Source organism: Hyaena hyaena, unplaced genomic scaffold, assembly GCF_003009895.1.
Source record: "Hyaena hyaena isolate Hyena2069 unplaced genomic scaffold, ASM300989v1 scaffold_19, whole genome shotgun sequence".
Taxonomy (NCBI): domain Eukaryota; kingdom Metazoa; phylum Chordata; class Mammalia; order Carnivora; family Hyaenidae; genus Hyaena; species Hyaena hyaena.
This window is the reverse complement of record NW_024080651.1, coordinates 5,358,981-5,378,806: the sequence shown is the minus strand read 5'-3', so window position 1 is coordinate 5,378,806 and position 19,826 is coordinate 5,358,981. Positions and strand designations below refer to the sequence as shown.

Here is a 19,826-nt window from a genome sequence, read left to right as displayed (position 1 = left end):
GGCTTGAACTCACGAAATGTGAGGATCATAACCGAGCCAAAGTCAGATACTTAACTGACTAGCCACCCAGGCGCCTCCAGAAAAGTTTTCAAAATGAGACTTTTGCTTTTGCTTTTGTACAGTCAGTAAATTATTGTTAATACAGATTCTATAAAATCTCATTAAATCAGATTTTACCTGAGGTTGAGTTAAAGAGGCATATATAAAATACTCTGAAAGTAGAATATAAAAAGAATATGAATGACAAGATTTAACTAATTAATGAGAAAACTTTTTAAAATAAAGTTTATTTATTTTGAAGGAGTTAGAGGGAGAGAGAGAGAAAGAGAATGCAAGCAGGAGTGAGCAGGGCAGGGGCAGAGAGAGAATCCCAAATAGGATCTGCCTGCTAGTGCAGAGCCTGACATAGGGCTTGAACTCAAGAACCATGAGTTCATGAGATCATGACCTGAGCCAAAGTCAGGAGTCAGACACTTAACCGACTGAGCCAACCAGGTGCCCCAAGGAGAAAACTTTCTAAGCATTTAAAAACATCCAGCTCATACTTGACAAAGCTTCTCCTTTCAATAGGAGGTCCCAAGGGGGACCATCAGGAGAACACATATAAGATAAAACAACTATGGTTTAAAATAATAAAACCAAAATGATATTCTGAATAATATGTAAGACTGACTTCTACAAGTCAATCACATTTGTGTTCTGAGCCACCTGACATTAATTGTTAGAGCAGTTTGGGAAACATTTGGAGAATGGCTAAGGACCATGCTCAATGATAAATATAAATCAGACAAAGTCTGGTTCCTGTCCTCAGGAAGTCTATGGTCTAGTGAGAATTTAACTGCCATTTAAAAAAAAAAAAAAAAAAGCATCTCACACTGAAAACCACCTCTGCAGAGGCAGCAATAAGTAAAGACAAGTAATTTTCCTGGACTTTAGCCCAGGATCCACTCTCATATTCAGAGAGCTGTCCATCTTTAAAAACTCCCTCCAAGGGGTGCCTGGGTGGCTCAGTCAGTGAAGCATCCGACTTCGGCTCAGGTCATGATCTCATGGTTCGTGGGTTTGAGACCCGTGTCAGGCTCTGTGCTGACATCTAGCTCAGAGCCTGGAGCCTGCTTTAGATTCTGTGTCTTCCTCCCTCTCTGGCCCTCCCCTGCTCACGCTGTCTCTCTCTCTCTCTCAGAAATAAATAAAACATTAAAAAGAATAATAATAAGTAAATGGATAAACACAATGTGGTATATGCATACCATGCAGCATTATTCAGCCTTAAGAAGGAAGAAAATTCTGATACACACTACAACATGGATGAACCTTGAGGACATTATCCTAAGTGAAATAAACCAGTAGCAAAAAGACAAATACTGTAGTACTCCACTTATTTAAAAGTTTTTTTTAATGCTTATTTTTGAGAGACAGATTGCAAGCAAGGGGAGGGTCAGAGAGAGAGACAAAAAATCCAAAGAAGGCTCCAGGCTCTGAGCTGTCACCACAGAGCCTGATGTGGGGCTCAAACTCATGAACCGTGAGATCATGATCTGAGCTAGACGCTTAACAGACTGAGCCACCCAGGCACCGCTGTAGGACTCCACTTATATGAAGTATTTAGAGTAGTCAAAATCATAGAGACAGAAAGAACTGTGGTTGCCAGGCATAGATGAGAAAAGGGACTGACAAGTTACTGCTTAAACGGTATAGAGTTCCAGTTTTCAGCTGGAGATGGATGATGGCTGCACAACAATATGAATGTACTTAATACCACTGAACTATATACTTGCAAATGGTTAAAATGATAAATTTTATGTTATGTGTATTTTACTATATTTAAAAAAATTAGGAGGGGGCGCCTGGGTGGCTCAGTCAGTTAAGTGTCTGCCTTCAGCTCAGGTCATTACCTTGTGGTTCGTGGGTTAGGTCCCCACATCGGGCTCTGTGCTGGCAGCTCAGAGGCTGGAGCCTGCTTTGGATTCTGTGTCTCCCTCTCTCACTGCCCCTCCCCTACTTGCTTGCATGCACGTGTGTGTGCGCACTCTCTCAAAAATAAACATTTTTTATGAGACTGACGCACTGCCCACTGCGCTAAGACAGCTGCAAAAATAAACATTTTTTAAAAATTGGAAAAAAGATCCTTATATTTCCACAAAAGGTAATTTATCATATGATTCCTTTAATAGAAAATATCTACAATAGGGGTGTCTGGCTGGCTCAGTTGGTGGAGCATGACTTTTGATCTCAGGGACATGAATTCAAGCCCCATGATGGGTGTGGAGCCTACTTTTAAAAAAAAATGAAATAAAAATGAGTGAATACTGTCTTTAAAAAAAAGAGAAAAAATATCTATAAAAGACAAATTCATAGAGACCAGAAGTGGATTAGAGGTGACCAGAACTAGGATGAGGGGTGAATGGGAGGTTATTGTTTAATGGGCATAGAGTTTCTTTATGGGGTAATGATAATGTTTTGGAAAGATAAGTATGGTGGTTGCACAATATTGTAAGTGTACTTAAAGCCACTGAATTGTACACTCAAAAATGGTTAAAATAGTAAATTCTGTAATGTATATTTTACCACAATAAAAGTTTTTAACAAAGAATCTAGGCTCCTTATTAGAAAGAAAACCAAATTTCCACTCACTAAGAACATGCTGATTAATTGCTGTATGTATCTTATCTACACAATAAGGTTTGCTGACTTATCAAATAAGTGAATTGTTAAGTAAATGTATCAGAAGCAATGCTTACAGAAAAGGCTGGCAAAAGCATGGAGACATTAACATTACAATGCTAACAGGAAAAAGCAAGCTATAGAACTAAGTGCAGTGAATGATTCTAATCAATAAAAATGTACACAGTGGGGGAGAAACAAGGAAATAAAGCAACTGTAATAAACGTTCTCTTCAGATAATGGAGTTAGAGACAATGGGAATTAGGAGATGGGAAGAGAGGGAAGCTTTTCTGTAGTTTCCAAAATGTCTAAAATGAGCATATATTACTTTCACAATTAAAATTACTGTTTTGTGCCACTCACCCAAAATAGTTTTAATCTAGAACTTCCTGATTGTTTCGTTTTTTAAATGTTTTATTTATTTCTGAGAGAGAGAGAGAGGGAGAGGGAGAGAGAGACAGCGTGAGGAGGGGAGGGTCAGAGAGGGAGATACAGAATCTGAAACAGTCTCCAGCCTCTGAGCTGTCTGTCAGCACAGAGCCCAACATGAGGCTCAAATCCACGAACTGCGAGATCATGACCTGAGCCAAAGTTGGACACTTAACTGACTGAGCCACCCAGGCGGCCCTGATTATTTCTAAAAACAAGTCCCAATGTTATTTGTCCTTTTTAAGGTACTGTGATACCAATTAATAAGGGGAATAGGGCTTATTAAAAACCACGAAATAAATGTGGAGAATTTATTTAGGTTGAAAGAAACCTCTGTATTTCATACAGTCCTAATTCCTTGCTAAATAGCCCTCACTTCTTTGCATCATAGTTTCAACCCTAGGTTGAACACTGAACAAAGAAAAATTTAATGGTGGTCAGCAGATATCCCCCTTTCCCTCCTACCCGCACTAACACCTGCAAAGATACTTCTCTATAACCTCCTGACACAACACTGCATAATTCACCGCACGAAGACACAAAAAGATTGGTTCAAAGTAGTGCTAAACAGAATTTATTATCAATAGATTATCAATGTAGCTGACTACCTAGCCTAATCTATTCAATGCACACATTTCTTTTGACGTATTTGGTCATGTCCTTTCTCTCTGTGCACTTCTCTCCACCACATTATTAAGAGTATTTTCAATATCTCCAGAGATAACCTGTCTAGTACCTACTTCAGCCACTTGCTCTCTAAGCTCTTCCTTAAGATCTTGTTTTCTACCCGACTTCACCAACCCACTTCTGTGGCCATGCTCTAAAATTTGTCATTTACTATACTGGACTCTTAAAACATGTATTTCAGGGGCACCTGGCTGGCTCAGTTGGTAGTGCATATGACTTGATTTCCTGATTTCGTGAGTTCAAGCCCCAAGTTGGGCGTAGAGCCTACTTAATTAACAACAAAAAACATGTATTTCAGTAGTTTCATCATCTGACCACCACTTCCTAAATTCTAGGAAATTTCCTCCTACTACTTACTCAGTTTGATAAACCTTCAAATAACTGGGATGGCTAGTTCATTAACTTTATCCCTTTTTTACTGTATATCAAGACTCTTCATGGGGAGCCTGGGTGGCTCAGTTGGTTAAGTGGCCGACTTCGGCTCAGGTCATGATCTCGCAGTTGGTGAGTTCGAGCCTGCATCGGGCTCTGTGCTGACAGCTCAGAGCCTGCATTGCTTCCGATTCTGTGTCTCCGTTTCTCTCTGCACCTCCCCTGCTCACACTCTGTCTCTCTGTCTGCCAAAAATAAATAAATGTTAAAAAAAAAAAAAAGACTCTTCAAGTGCTTACTTCCCTTTTATCTTATTCAGATCTCATGATCCATCCTTTTATCCATATGCATACCTCCATAATTTCCTTCCTCTCCCTTAGTTTCTGTTAAAGAATTTACTTTAAAAAAATGTAAACCACCTGAAGTCATTGCTGTATGCTAACTCGAATGTAAATTTAAAAATAAATACATAAGTAAATAAAAACTAGAAATAAACTTTATTATCACGACCATTTTAAAAATGTAAACCAGTAAACCAATGCCCTCCTATTTATTGATACATTAAAAAAACCTGAATATGCCCAGACAAGGAAGAGGTAATTTGGTGCAAGTCACTTTACCTTGAATTTATGACCTCAAAAGACCCCTTGCAATTTCCAGCAATCTTTCCATAGTTTCAGAGTCAATCTAATTTATCAATCTGTGAGGGCCATTTCATAATTTTTTACTCCTTCAATTACAAACAGCCTCTACTTTCTCTTCTCCTTTACTAATGACCATCCTTATTATTTCACTGAAAAAATTAAAATGTGATCTGCCTTATCTTCCTACTTCCAAATAAGACAACCTGGCTCTCTCTGTAGTCTTATATTCTTTTTTCTCTATTACCATGCATGAACTATCTCTGCTCTTAATGAAGGCTAAATTTCCCACCCATACCATGCATGAATTACATGTCCTCTCACCTACTGTTCCCCCAGAATATGCTTTTTTCCTTGCATCTTTAAAGTTTGGCACTTGGCTAAATCCTTTCTTCTTTCTAAACCAATAAGAAAGATCTGTGCTATCTATACTGTAATGTCTCCCATTTAAATTTCTATATACTCTATTAAAATACTTGTTAAATGAGGGGTGTCTGGGTAGCTCAGTTGGTTAAGCGTCTAACTTCAGCTCAGGTCATGATCTCACAGTTCATGGGTTTGAGCCCTTGTACTGACAGCTCAGAGCCTGGAGCCTACTTCAGATTCTGTGTCTCCCTCTCTCTCTATCCCTTCCCCCCTTACGCTCTGTCTCTCTCTCAAAAATAAAACAAACATTAAAAAAAATACTTGTTAAATGAATGAATGACTAAATCAATGTTCTATTTGGTTCCAAATTGTGAGGATAACTATCTCATTCCTCATCCCCCACTCCTTTCACTCTCCTTTCATAGACCAATTAATCTTTGGAAAAAGAAACATATAGTTTCTAAACTTTCAAGCCCCTAATGCTAAGAAGGCTCCTAATATGGCACTAAGACTGAAGTAAAGGGGGAACAGTGCACATCAGTCCTCTTGAACGATATACCCTCTTAGTTGAATGCAAAGATTTTGCATTTTGGACTATATTTCTTTATTATGGACACAAATTCTATTGACAAATAAAATGCCTAAGGATAACATAAGACAATCCTTGCTTGGCACAGTAGTGCACACAATAAAAATGCAAGCTGAAGCTACAAAAATTGATCATAATAATCAATAGGGAAAAATCACAATTGTCCATGAATTTAAAAAAATTTATCACAATAAAAACACTCTTACTATTGGTACACATGTACAGTGAGGTGAAAAACTAAAATTAACACTCATTTAGTTTACTGTAGCCAAGCATTAGAAGCACTGAAAATTAAAATGTTTTCTGTCTTTGCAAAAACTTGTATTTTAAAAAATATTTTTAGGGGTGCCTGAGGGGCTCAGTGGTTTGAGCATCCAACTTCGGCTCAGGTCATGATCTCACAGTTCGTGGGTTCGAGCCACGTGTCAGGCTCTGTGCTGGCAGCTCAGAGCCTGGAGCCTGCTTCCAATTCTGTGTCTCCCTCTCTCTCACTACCCATCCCCAGCTTGCACTCTGTCTCTCTCTCTTTCAAAAATAAATAAACACTGGGGCGCCTGGGTGGCTTAGTCGGTTAAGCGTCCGACTTTCGCTTAGGTCATGATCTCGCGGTTCGTGGGTTCGAGCCCCGCGTCGGGCTCTGTGCTGACTGCCAGCTCAGAGCCTGGAGCCTGTTTCAGTCTGTGACTCCCTCTCTCTGACCCTCCCCTGTACACGCTGTCTCTCTCTCTCTCCTAGAAATAAATAAAACATAAAAAAAAAAAAATTTCAAAAATAAATAAACACTAAAAAAATTAAAATTTTTTTTAAAGTTTATTTCATTTATTTACTTTTAAGTTTATTTATTTTGAAAGAAAGAGAGAGCAAATAGGGCGAGGGGCAGAGAGAGAAGGAGAGAGAAACCCAAGCAGGTTCTGCTCTGTGAGCACACAGCCCAATGTAGAGGCTTGATCCCACATACCATGAGATCATGACCTGAGCCAAAATCAGAGTCGGACACGTAACTGACTGAGCCACCCAGCTGCTCCATCTTTGTAAAAACTTTTTAAAATTACTGGTTTATTTTTTAATTATATGTTTAAGATAATCTGGTTATAGCCAAATGCTTTGGGGTCAAAAGAGGCATGGGTGCACTGGTGGTTCTGCTACCACAAACAGCTGTCAAATATCCCAAGTCCAGAAAATGTCCCAAACTACCACTGACTCCTCTACTCCCTGCCTGTGACCAGACAACCATGAGAGTAGCTCCCAGGTGGCAGGATCTCCTAGTGGTCTTATCACATTTTGAATAATACGGTAGGACCTCTTTTACTTGACCATGAACACCCCAGCTCTGCATGGTCAGCAGTAGTAGTTGAGGTTGGACATGCTCTGAATGGTCAGCAGTTTCAACGGGACAATTACTCTATGCTTCAGTATGTCCAAATCCAACTCCATTCAGATCAGGGTGTTACTGGCTTTGCCTCATATTTTGCAGTTCAGCTCACTCTGAGTTACTTCAAGGGGCTTCAGGGAATCTCTTTGAATATTTGCATGCAAAATTGTGCATGATGACAAATTACTCAATTACAAAATGGGCAAAGGATTTGAATAGACATTTCTCCAAAGACGACACCCAGATGGCCAATATACACATGAAAAGATGTTTAGTATCATCAATCATTAGGAAAATGAAAATAAAAACCACAATGAGATGCCACTTTGCAACCACTGGGTGGATATAATAACAACAACAACAAAAACGGACAAAGACAAGTGTTGAAGGGCCTGTGGAGAAAATGGAATCCTCACATATTCGTAATGGGAATATAAAATGGTGCAGCTGCTGTGGAAAACAGTTTGGCAGTTTCTCAAAAAGTTAAACAAAAAGCTGCCATACGATCCAGCAATTCCACTCCCAGGTATACACATCTAGGAGAACCGAAATTATGTTCAAATGAAAATCTGTAGATGAATGTGCAGCATTGGTTATAAAAACCAAAAGGAAGAAACAACCTAAGTGTTAATTAATTGATGAATGGATAAACAAAATGTGGTAGAATCATACAACAAAATATTATTCATCAATAAAAAGTAATGAAGTACTGATATAAGACACGGCATGGATGAATCCTATGAAAGCATTATGCTTAATCAAAGAAACCACACAAAAGGCCACATATTGTAAAAAGGGCACATACTATAAGAATCCATACTAATTGCCAGGGGATGGGAAAAGGGGAAAATAAGGAGTGAATGCTACACACACACATTTTCTTTTGGAAGACATGAAAATGTTCTGAGATTAAAATAGTTGTGATGGTTGCACAACCTTGTGAACATAGTAAAAACTACTTAATTGTATTCTTTAAAATGGTGAATTTTATGAGGCAACTGGGTGCCTCAGTAGGTTAAACATCCAACTCTTGATTTCAGCTCGGGTCATGGTCTCACAGTTGTGAGATCAAGCCCCTTGTTGGGTTCTGCGCTATCACTACAGAGTCTGCCTGGGACTCTCTCTCCCTCTCTCTGCTCGTCCCCCACACTCGCATGCATATTCTCTCTCTCTCTCTCTCAAAATACATACATAAACATTTAAATTGATGGATTTCATGATATACGAATTCTATTTCAAAGTAAATTGAAAGACATTCTACAAAATAATTGGCCAGTCCTCTTCAAAAGTTTACAGTCATGAAAGACAAAAAAGACTGAAGAACTGTCTCAGATTGCTAGTCATTAAGAGGCACTGACAACTAAATGCAATCTGGGAAACTAGATTGTATCCTAGAACAGAAAAAGGACATAAGACAAATGGCTAAATCTGAATAAAGTCTATAGATTAGGCAGCTAGTACTGTATTAACGTTAAATTTATTTAGATATTTTTAACACAGTTATATAAAACGTTAACATTAGGGAAAGTGGGTGAAAAGTATACAGGAAGTTTGTGTATTATTTTTGTAAGTCCAAAATTATTTCAAATTCTTTTTAATGTTTTTTTTTTTATTTATTTCTAGGAGAGAGAGAGAGACAGCGTGAGCAGGGGAGGGTCAGAGAGAGAGGGAGTCACAGACTGAAACAGGCTCCAGGCTCTGAGCTGGCAGTCAGCACAGAGCCCGACGCGGGGCTCGAACCCACGAACCGCGAGATCATGACCTAAGTGAAAGTCGGACGCTTAACCGACTAAGCCACCCAGGCGCCCCAGTCCAAAATTATTTCAAAATAAAAAGTTTAAAAATGTACATGGTACAAGTTCAGGGGCTGGCAAGTTTTTTCGGTAAACGCCATATAAAAAAATACATTATACTTTGTGAACCATATGGTCTATGGGGCAACTACTCAACTCTTCTGCCAAAGACAATCTGTAAATTAATGGGTGTGGCTGTGTTCCAATAAAATCTTATTTATAATTTTAATTTTCTTTTAATTTTCACATATCACAGTACAAGCGCTGGGGTGTCTGGGTGGCTCAGTCAGTTAAGCTTCAACTTCGGCTCAGGTCCATGACTTGGAGGCTTGAGTTGGGCTCTGTGCTGGCAGCTCAGAGCCTGGAGCTTGCTTTGGATTCTGTCTCTCTCTCTCTCTCTCTTTCTCCGTCTCCCCCACTCACGCTCTATCTCTGTCTCTCAAAAATGAATAAACATTAAAAAAATTAATTTTCACATATCACAAAATGTCATTCTTTTTTTAATGTTTATTTTTGAGAGAAAGGGAGAGCATGAATGGGGGAGGGGCAGAGAGAGAGGGAACCAGAAGATCAGAAGCGGGCTCCACTCTGATAGTGGAGAGCCTGAAGTGGAGCTTGATCTCACAAACTGGGAGACCATGACCTGAGCCAAAGTCAGACGCTTAACCAGTTCAGCCACACAGGTTCCCTGAAAATATCATTCTTCTTTGGATTTATTCTCCACCATTTAAAAATGTAAAATCCATCCCTAGCTCACATGCCATCAAAAAACAGGCAATGGAGCAAGACTTGGACCATAGGCCATAAAATGTAGACTCTCTAGGCCAGAATTTGCCAAAGTTAGGGGCATCTGGCTGGCTCACTCGGAAAAGCATGCAACTCTTGATCTTGGGGTTGTGAGTTCAAGCCCCACATTGGTGTAGAGATTACCTAAATAAACTTAAAAAAAAAAAAAAAAGAATTTGCCAATGTGTGCTTCAATTTAAAGAAAAAAAGTGTTTCACAGGTTCCTGAGAGGCTCAGTCAGTTGATCATCTGACTTCAGCTCAGGTCATGATCTCACAGTTCATGGGTTTGAGAGTTTGTGCTGACAATGAGGAGCCTGCTTTAGAGACTGTCTCCCTCCCTGCTCCTCCTGGGCTCACTCTTTCTCTCTCAAAAATAAATACAATATTAAAAAAAGTGCTTTAAATCAATTAAGTTTAGCAAGAGTACATTAAACAAGGTTACACGTTTCTTTATCATAAGATATCTCAGTGTCTTTAATGTGGTACTATATACTGAGAAGTTCCAAGAAAAGATAATATAAAGCATTTCTGAAATTTATTTTTACTACAGAACACTTTTTTTCAGAGACATCTCTTCAGACTAGTGGTCTGAAGAACACACTTTAGGTACTTTTTGAAAAGAAAATTTTCAGGGGCGCCTGGGTGGCTCAGTCGGTTAAGTGTCCAACTTCAGCTCGGGTCATGATCTCGCGGTTTGTGGGTTCAAGTCCTGTGTCGGGCTCTGTGCTGACAGCTAGCTCAGAGCCTGGAGCCTGTTTCGGATTCTGTGTCTCCCTCTCTCTCTGACCCTCCCCTGCTCATGCTGTCTCTCTCTCTCTCTCTCTCTCTCTCTTCGGATTCTGTGTCTCCCTCTCTCTCTGACCCTCCCCTGCTCATGCTGTCTCTCTCTCTCTCTCTCTCTCTCTCTCTCAGAACTAAATAAAAATTAAAAAATTTTAAAAGAAAAGGAAATTTTCAGATTAAGAAGTGTTAAAGACATTGCCAAATTACAATCATTTTACCCAGCACCTGGGTAATATCTGAAAAAGCATTTCACACCTTTTTTTAAACCCTAGGAAACACAAACAAAGCAGGAAGGTGAACACAAGCAGGAAGTGTTGGCTCAGACCCAATCTATTTTGGTGGGTGGAGGGAATGTGAACAAAATTGGGTCATAATACTGAATCTTTGTTCCATAGGGCAATGTAAGCATTCTTATAGGTTTTGAAAAAGTGATCTGCTTGGAGTTTTATAAATCACAAAATAGGGACTTTGACATTTGATTAGAAAACTAAAAGATATGATAGAAGCATTATCTGTAGTTTATGTTAGTGGGGATGAACGTGCAAGTCATGACCCTAAGAGGATTAGTTTTAGGGGCGCCTGGGTGGCTCTGTCGGGTAAGCATCCGACTTCGGCTCAGGTCATCATCTCACGGTTCATGGGTTTGAGCCCTGCGTCGGGCTCTGTGCTGACAGCTAGCTCAGAGCCTGGAGGCTGCTTCAGATTCTGTGTCTCCCTCTCTCTCTGACCCTCCCCTGCTCATGCTCTCTCTCTCTCTCTCTCAGAAATAAATAAAATATTTTTTTAAATTAAAAAAAAAAGAGGACTAGTTTTAAATGCCCGATGAAAAGTTAGCTGACAGATTGCAAAAGTTCTCTCATTAGACACAACAGCTAACAACATATTGCTGGAGAGAGGATTAAAGAAGGATTTACGTCCCAGGGAGGAAAGACTGCTCTGAATAACCCTGAGGGGCCCTTCTGACCAAGGGTCCCCAGTTCTGTGATCCAAAGAGTTCACTGGCTTCTCCTGATCAAACACAAAGTCTTCAGCAGCATTTCCAAGTTATTCTAAGAACATAAGCTACAAACCAATAGGGTGGGGAATCTCCTTAGTTATTCAACAAACATTAAGAATCCCTTATCAGATGGGCCATTCCAAAGTCCTTGAAAAGAAGGATGGTGCACAGGACAACCAGGAACAGATTGCATTAGTTCAGACCCACTGGCCTTCTAGAAAATGTAGGCTGGTGGGGATGGAGGTGTCAAGAAGAGAGGCCAGAAAAAAGAAGTCAATCAGCAACAGTAAGATTCAAAATAGTTACTCAGAATCAGACATTTCAAATTGGAAAGGACTGCCATCTAATACCTATGTACCTCCTTCAACAGGGAGTTCATTACCTCTGAAGGCAATCCATTCCATTGCTGGTCATCACTGACCAGCATTAAGTTCTTCTATGAGTGAAAATCTTGTCTTCCTGTAGAATCCACCTATTGGTCCCAGTTCTGCCTCTTTCAACCCCAAAGATAAAAGTGGAAGCTCTCTTCACCATAACAATTTTTCCTGTTTTTAAAGACAATTTCTTGGGGGCGCCTGGGTGGCTCAGTTGGTTAAGCAGCCAACTTCAGCTCAGGTCATGATCTCACAGCTCGTGAGTTCGAGCCCTGCATCAAGTCTGTGCTGACAGCTCAGAGCCTAGAAACGGTTTCGGATTTTGTGCCTTCGCCTCTCTCTCTGCCCCTCCCCTGCTCATGCTCTGTCTCTCTAAAAAAAATAAACGTTAAAAAAAATCTTAAAAATAAAAGACCGTTTCCTTCCACTACTCTCTTTTCTGGGCTAAACATCCCAACTCTTCCAAAGATGTGGAACAGGCTCCAGCTGCCTCAAACCAAAGAATGGACAACTAGTTCTCACAGCAGGAAAGCACTTGAAATCAGTGGGTTTTAAACATCCGCTATGTACAGGAATCCTGAGGTGTGCGTTCAAAACGCAGTTTTCCAGGTTCCAACCCAGATTCTAATTCAGAGGTCTTATCTGAGTACTGCATTGTAAAAGCATGTATCCCAGGGCATTTCAAAGCCATATTTTGGGTAAGAGCCATATTTTGATGAACACTGCCCTATTTTACAAATGAGGAAACTGAGGCCCAACAAAGGGAACGGACTGGGCCCATAACGCACAATAAGCTCTAAGGGGCAAAGTCTCTAAGTTGGCTTCCTTACTGCCAAAACCAACTCTGTTCACCACGCTTCCTGGCCTTGGCTTCTCTACTCGAAGTAAAAATCATTAAAAGCACATCCACCTGAGAGAGGTGGCCTCAGGCCAGAAACAGAGAGAATGAGTCCCTGCCCGGAAAGGAGTGCCTACTACGGGAGCCTTTCCCTTCTCAGGGCCTCAGTTTCCCAAAACTGTAATCACAGGACGGTAGACCACAGCGCCAGCTCGAGCTCTCTTCTGGGGCAGAGCTGAGGTTGTTGTCTCTACGCCGCTCGGGCAGGTGTCTCAACCCGTGGGCCTGGTTAAGGCAGAAATCCTGCTCGCGTCTCTCAGCCTCGACGGCCCCTACGCTGCCACCCTAGCCCATCATGTACCTACCTCTAGTCAGCTAATGCCTCTGAGGACACTCCAGGTTATCCGTCCGTCGTCCGCCCCGCCAGTCAGCCCCTTCAGGCTGTCGGGTAAAAGCTGCGATTCCCTTCTACGCGAACTCCGGTCACCTGACATAGGTCCGCCCCTCTCCTAGGGACTTCCGGCCACAACCGGAAAAGGTTGATTCGCCGCGCCCCCGCCCAGGTCGGCTCTAAGGTTCCGCCTGAGGGCAGGAAGCGGAGAAACGGGGGCTGTTTGGCAGCTTTTTAGAGAACTTGGGTCCGGGCAGGGAAAGTACCAGATAAGGTTGAAACATCATGTTGCCCCAGAATGTAAGGATAATGGACATCAGAATGATGGGAGCATGTTAAAGAACACGGTCGCTAACTTGAAAGAGCAGGAGCTCAAACACAAACTGGCTGCTTGAGCATCAAAGTAACATAATGATAGTGACAGAGTCGAACTAATTGAATAAAACGATAACCCATGAGTCTTTACTGAAATAAGGAAGTAAATAAATAAATGGGGAGAAAGAAAAATGCTTTTTTAGTAGAATGCCAACTAACAAGCATGATGTAGTTAGAAATCAAGTATAAATGATAAAAATAGAAGACTGGTATTATTTATTAAAAGTGTCTCATAAGTTACTTATTGATTACAAAAGGAAAATGGTAATTTTACAGAGGTATAACCTCGAAAAACAAGTGAATCAAAATGATCAAAGTTAACATTACCAATTATAGGTCAAGTAAAGATCTTGTGTCTCCTAATAGGATGCACTCAAAAGGACACAACGTCTCTTCTGTGATATTTCTGTCAAAAATGTATAACCCAAATCTCATGAGGAAGCATGACATAAACCCAAAAAGAGGGCACTCTACAAAATAACTGTCAGTATTATGAAAGGCAGAGAAAGGCTGAGGAACTATCCTGGTTTGAAAAAGATTAAAGAGGCAGGACAACAAAATGTAGTGTGTGATTGAATTCTGGACTGAGAAAACAGGAAGTAGAATAGGTATAAGGTACAATATTGGGACAAGTGACAGATTTGAATATGGATGTGGACCAGCTGTTAATGCATATTCTTTTTTTTAATATTTTTATTTATTTCTAGGAGAGAGAGAGAGAGACAGCGTGAGCAGGGGAGGGTCAGAGAGAGAGGGAGTCACAGACCGAAACAGGCTCCAGGCTCCGAGCTGGCAGTCAGCACAGAGCCCGACGCGGGGCTCGAACCCACGAACCGCGAGATCATGACCTAAGCGAAAGTCGGACGCTTAACCGACTAAGCCACCCAGGCGCCCCTGTTAATGCATATTCTATCAACATTAAATTTTCTAAATTTGATCACTGTGTTGTGGTTATGTTAAAAGAAAGTCCTTGTTCTTAGGAAATATTCACTGAAGTGTTTAAGGATTAATTACAATGTCTCCAACTTGAAATTATTCAGAGAAAACTGCATGTGTGTGTGTGTGTGTGTGTGTGTATTGGGGGGGGGTGATTAAGCAAATAAGGCAAATATAAACAAGTAGTGAAGTTATTTATTTTATTTTTTTCTGAGAGAGAAAGACAGCATGAGCAGGGGAGGGTCAGAGAGAGAGGGAGATACAAGAATCTGAAACAGGCTCAGGCTCTGAGCTAGCTGTCAGCACAGAGACTGACGCGGAGCTTGAACCCACGAACCGTGAGATCATGACCTGAGCCGAAGTCGGACGCTTAACTGACTGAGCCACCCAGGTGCCCGAAACAAGTAGTGAATTTAGATAAAGTGTACATGGGGTTCCTTACATTCTTTTTGCAATGATATAAAAATTAAAGTTTATCCCCCAAATGGGGGTGTTGCAGGATTCTTGCTCAGAGAGTCGTGACACCGAGACTTTTCTTTCCAGGAAGCAACTTTATTTTGCCGGCACCGCTCAGTTGGGTTCGTACCCAAAAGAACTGAGCGGCCCACATCATATGGCATAGGGTTTTTTTTATACATTTTCTATTTCTTTGTCTCCCATATATGGTAACACACATAAACATGCAGTCTGATTAAGTTGTTTCAGTTTACAGGAACACCGGGGGATGTAGGCGGCTGGACTCATATCTAGGTGACCTTGAAGTCTTCTCTTCTCTCTTCTTCAATTTTTTCTTTCTCCTTAGGGAGGGGTTCCTACCACAGGGGCAGTTCCTGGGTTTTAGCCAATTTACTTGTTTATTTATCAAACATTTGTTTATGTGCTAGGCATTGGTGATATAGTAAGAGACAAGACAAGATCTTTGCTTTCATGCCTAGTGAGGAGAATATCAAACATGATCACAAAGCTAATGGACTACTTATCCTGAAAATAACAATAGCTAACATTTGCAGAGCTGAAGTAAGCGCACTCCACACAACAGTTCATTTGACCCTCACAGCAGTCCTTTGAATGTTTTTGGTGATTATCTCCATTGTACAAATGGGTAAAGAAAAACCTTTTAAAGTTCACACAATTTTATCATTTAATTGAAAATTTCCAAATCACATATTGATAAGTGGTGGAGATGCAATTTGCACCCAGGCAGTTGTTCTCTGGAATTCTTGACATCTTCATTGTTTCATTAATTCAACAAACATTTATTAAGCGCCTACAATGATCCCAGGGACAATGATCTCAGGGACTAGAGATCTGAATAGGTGGTGAAGATAGTAGACAAAATAAGCTCATAGATGAAATTTCTCATCTGCTAGTCTTTTCAGGTTTCCTGTGAGTAACAAAGGAAATGTTTCCAGCCACACAAACTTTGTTCTGAGTTCAGGCTCTGAGAAAAAGAAAAGCAATCCCTGATATCCAGGAGCTGGCCTGGCACTCACAGGTGGTCTTGGTGTTCTGTTGAACGTACCCCCTCCCCCCAAATTATTTAACACAAACTCAAATCCTAAATGTCCTTTCTAACACTCTGGTACTGAGATGTCCCGTCATTCCTCATGGTTCACATCCCCTGCTTTGCTATAATAAAGTAATAAACCCAGCCTGTCCAACCACAGGTGTGTTTCTCATGGTCTTTGCTTGGAAGGCATTTAAACTCCCCATGCTCACTAGCTATGTGATTTTAGACCAGCAGTTTCACTTACAGAAGCCTCCATTTCTTCATCTGTTTAATGGAGAACTTTGTTTCTACAGCAAATGATTGTTGTGAGGATACAGAGCAGGCTTAACACTGAGTGACCTCTCAGTATACTTTTAAAAATTCCTGCTTGAGCTCCTCCTTTGAAAAAGTCACAAAGTACCATCACTATGAAAAGACATTGAAACATTAGCTTCAGTTAAGACAAGCTCATTGTGGGGCACCTGGGAGGCTCAGTTGGTTAAGCATCCAACTTTTCCTCACAGTTTGTGAGTTCAGGCTCCGCATTGGACTCTGTGCTAACAGCTTGGAGACTGCTTTGGATTCTGTGTCTCCCTCTTTCTCTCTACTCCTTCCCTGTTCACACTCTTTCTCTCTCAAAAGTAAATAAACATTAAAAATAATTTTTAAAAAAAGACAAGCTCATTGATTATACTCTCCTTTGCTGTATTTGTTGGGCTCACCAGGCAGATTTAAAGGCAAAAGTTCAACTTTTCCTTTGTCAGAAATCAGCTCATCTTCATGGCCTCTTCTGGAAAATAATAACCACATTCCTGAATCTTTAATGTTAGGGAACCAGCACTGTTTATTTCTTCATGTTCCTGTTATTAAAGATGTTCCCAAGAAATAACAGAATTGGAACTACCAAACTTGGAAGCACTTCAGCTTCAAAAATACATCAAGTAATATCTTCTCTATTTTAGCACAATAAGGCATTTATGGACCATAAAAGTACTGTTGGTGATGCTTGCATTCATCCTGCTAGGACCTGGCCTGGATTTCATATTATTTAATGCTTACAACAAATTATGCTGAATAAAAAATACTCATTCAGTGGGAAAGAATAAAATAAAAAGAAATGTTCTGATTTCTTCCTCTGCTTGCTCTGAGAATCCCAAGGGTTCTCATTTTATTTATTTTTTTAGATTTTTTTTTTTAATTTCTAGGGGAGAGAGAGAGAGACAGCGTGAGCAGGGGAGGGTCAGAGAGAGAGGGAGTCACAGACTGAAACAGGCTCCAGGCTCTGAGCTGGCAGTCAGCACAGAGCCTGATGCAGGGCTCGAACCCACGAACTGCGAGATCATGACCTAAGCGAAAGTCGGACACTTAACTGACTAAGCCACCCAGGCACCCCCCAAGGGCTCTCATTTTAATAGCTCTAATCTTTCTCCTGCTCCCTTTCCTTCTTTCTCCTACCCCCTTTCCTTCTCTCTCCTTACTCTTCTGATACAACACTAATATTAATACTAATGCTAGCAGAATATTTGTTGAATGTTTATTGATTTGCTACACATTGTGCTAAGAGTTTTGTGCAATTTAATCCTTACCCTCAAGTTGTGAAGTATTACTGTATATAAGGAGCTAGAGGCCCAGAGAAGTTAAATTACATACCCAATGCCACACAGCTGGTAAGACTCAAGCTCAAGATTGGAATCTGCCTACAAAACCTGCTCTTATTGAAATGCTGCCTCACCACCCAGGGCCTGTGAAGGGATGGAGGGAGGGGTGGGCTGGAAAGGAAGGAAAAGAAGGGGCGGGGGGGGGGGTAGGGGAATGGGAATCCATGGTGAGGCATTCAGATCTTCTCCAGAGTACAAGCGGGGAGAGATGGAGATTAGGAGTACAAGGCAAGTAGGAGGCCACTGCAGAGCCTCAGAGGGATCAGGAACCTCAGTCAAGGAGTTTGGGGGCCAGGAAAGTTGTTGAATAGTGGGAAAAGAAAAGTAATTAGGTGGAGAAAGCTGTGATTAACGACTTGAGGCCTCAGGTGTATATCTGTCAGATGAGGAGAGGCAAAGAATCTGGTAGACCTATTGGCTTATTTGATCTGTTGAGACTCACAGGTCCTTGCTCTTCTCTGAGCCTGTTTTTTCTTCTGTTCAGTGCCCAGAGAGAAGATTCCAGAATCCTAGGAACCAGCCCAGTTCCATTAAGGTAGCATCACTTTTTTTTTTAATACTGAAAAAAAATTTTTAATGTTTATTATTTTTGAGAAAGAGAGAGAGAGACAGAGTGTGAGCAAGGAAGGGGCAGAGAGAGAGGGAGACACAGAATCCAAAGCAGGCTCTAGGCTCTGAGCTGTCAGTACAGAGCCCGACGTGGGGCTTGAATTCACAGACCATGAGATCATGACCTGATCCAGAGTCGGATGCTTAACTGACTGAGTCACCCAGGTGCCCCAAAGGTAGCATCACTTTTTCCTCCAGTCTCCTCACATGACATAGGGGAGAATGTTCCCTGGGCCTGGCGCATCCCCACGCTCATCCAAGGTTGGGGTCAGTTTCTTCTCATGGATATAGGAAGCTCAGAGAGGAAGACCATGTTTGCAGCCAGAGGGTGAATAAGCTAGAGAAAGTGTCCCCTAATCCTACTGAACTCTAAAGCTTCCACAGAGGAGGTTGGCGGGTTAGGAACAAGATCTCATTTGTTACCCAACCAGAGGCAAATGCGCTGATCTTGCTGCATGCCTTCAGGCATGTTACCAAAACTTTAGGATCCTTTCATTCTCTGCCACCAAGCCTTGCCCCAGACAGCTCAGGGTCAAGCTCTTCTGCCTCCTGCTGGGCTGGCATAGGTCTCTGCCAAGATGGTGACCCTGCTGGTTGAGGGCACAGTGAACAAGTCTGAGTTCCTAAGTTTGGGTCTGAATAGTATTATTTGTTTAGGAATGTGGCCACTAAATGGTATCATGGCCATATTCTGGAATCTGGGAGCTAGATCAAGAAGACCTTATTCCTGGGTGATAGGCTCTTCCCAGAGGATTCCGGTATGTTCTAAACCTTTCTAGACAAAGGTCTAGAAAACCAAGGACTGGAAAACTAATAAAGAAGAGGAAAATCTAGAAGGCACTAAGAAATCATGGGGTTCAACCCCTGGACAGTGTAGGGAGGGAGGTGGGGTACTCACCCATCTCTGCCCTGCACCTCTGGAAGCCCGTGAAAGAAGGGTTGAATGTTCACTCAGGGCCTAATAATATGTGCCAGGCCTAATATGTGCTAGACATTATGGAGAGATCCTTCTTTTTTGTTATCGTTGGAAATTTTTTTTTCAATTTTTAACGTGTGTTTTTGATAGAGAGAGAGAGTGAGCATGGGGGGGGGGGTAGAGAGAGAGGGAGACACAAAATCCAAAGCAGGCTCCCTCCAATGTGGGGCTTGAACACAGAACTGTGAGACCATTACCTGAGCCAAAGTTAGATGCTTAACCGACTGAGCCACGCAGGTGTCCTGGAAATTTTTTTTTTTTTTTTAGTGCTTATTTATTTTGAGAGAGAGAGAGAGAGAGAATCCCAAGCCGGGTCTGAGCTCTCAACGTAGAGCCCAAGGTGAGGCACGATCTCACAAACCATGAGATCCTGACCTAAGTTGAAACCAAGAGTTGGATGCTTAACTGACTGAGCCACCCAGGAACCTCTGGGAGATCCTTCTTAAAAAATTTTCTCAGTGAATCTTCTCAATAAGGTCTTTAAAGAAAGAATTGTTGACGATTTTACAGAAGAGAAAGCTGAAGCTCAGAGTGATAAAGAAATGTGGCCAGCATCACACAAGGAAGTAGAGCTGGATTCCTTCCTTCAGAGTCGTGAAGATGAGATAAAAGTCAGATTGCCAGGTAAAACACACAACATCCAGTTAAATCTGAATTTCATGTAAACAAACATCTGGGACATAATTCTACTAAAAAATT

The 19,826-nt window shown here is 41.2% G+C and overlaps 1 protein-coding gene across 1 annotated transcript in view; it reads right to left on the bottom strand.

The window, feature by feature from the left end:
- Nucleotides 1-13,176, bottom strand: part of RNF185 (ring finger protein 185) — a 35,626-nt gene extending 22,450 nt beyond the window's left edge. Inside the window, exon 1 of the mRNA XM_039225849.1 lies at nt 13,059-13,176. The gene's annotated coding sequence lies outside the window, so the exon portion shown is untranslated. The remainder of the gene's footprint in view (nt 1-13,058) is intronic.
- Nucleotides 13,177-19,826: the final 6,650 nt, after the last annotated feature.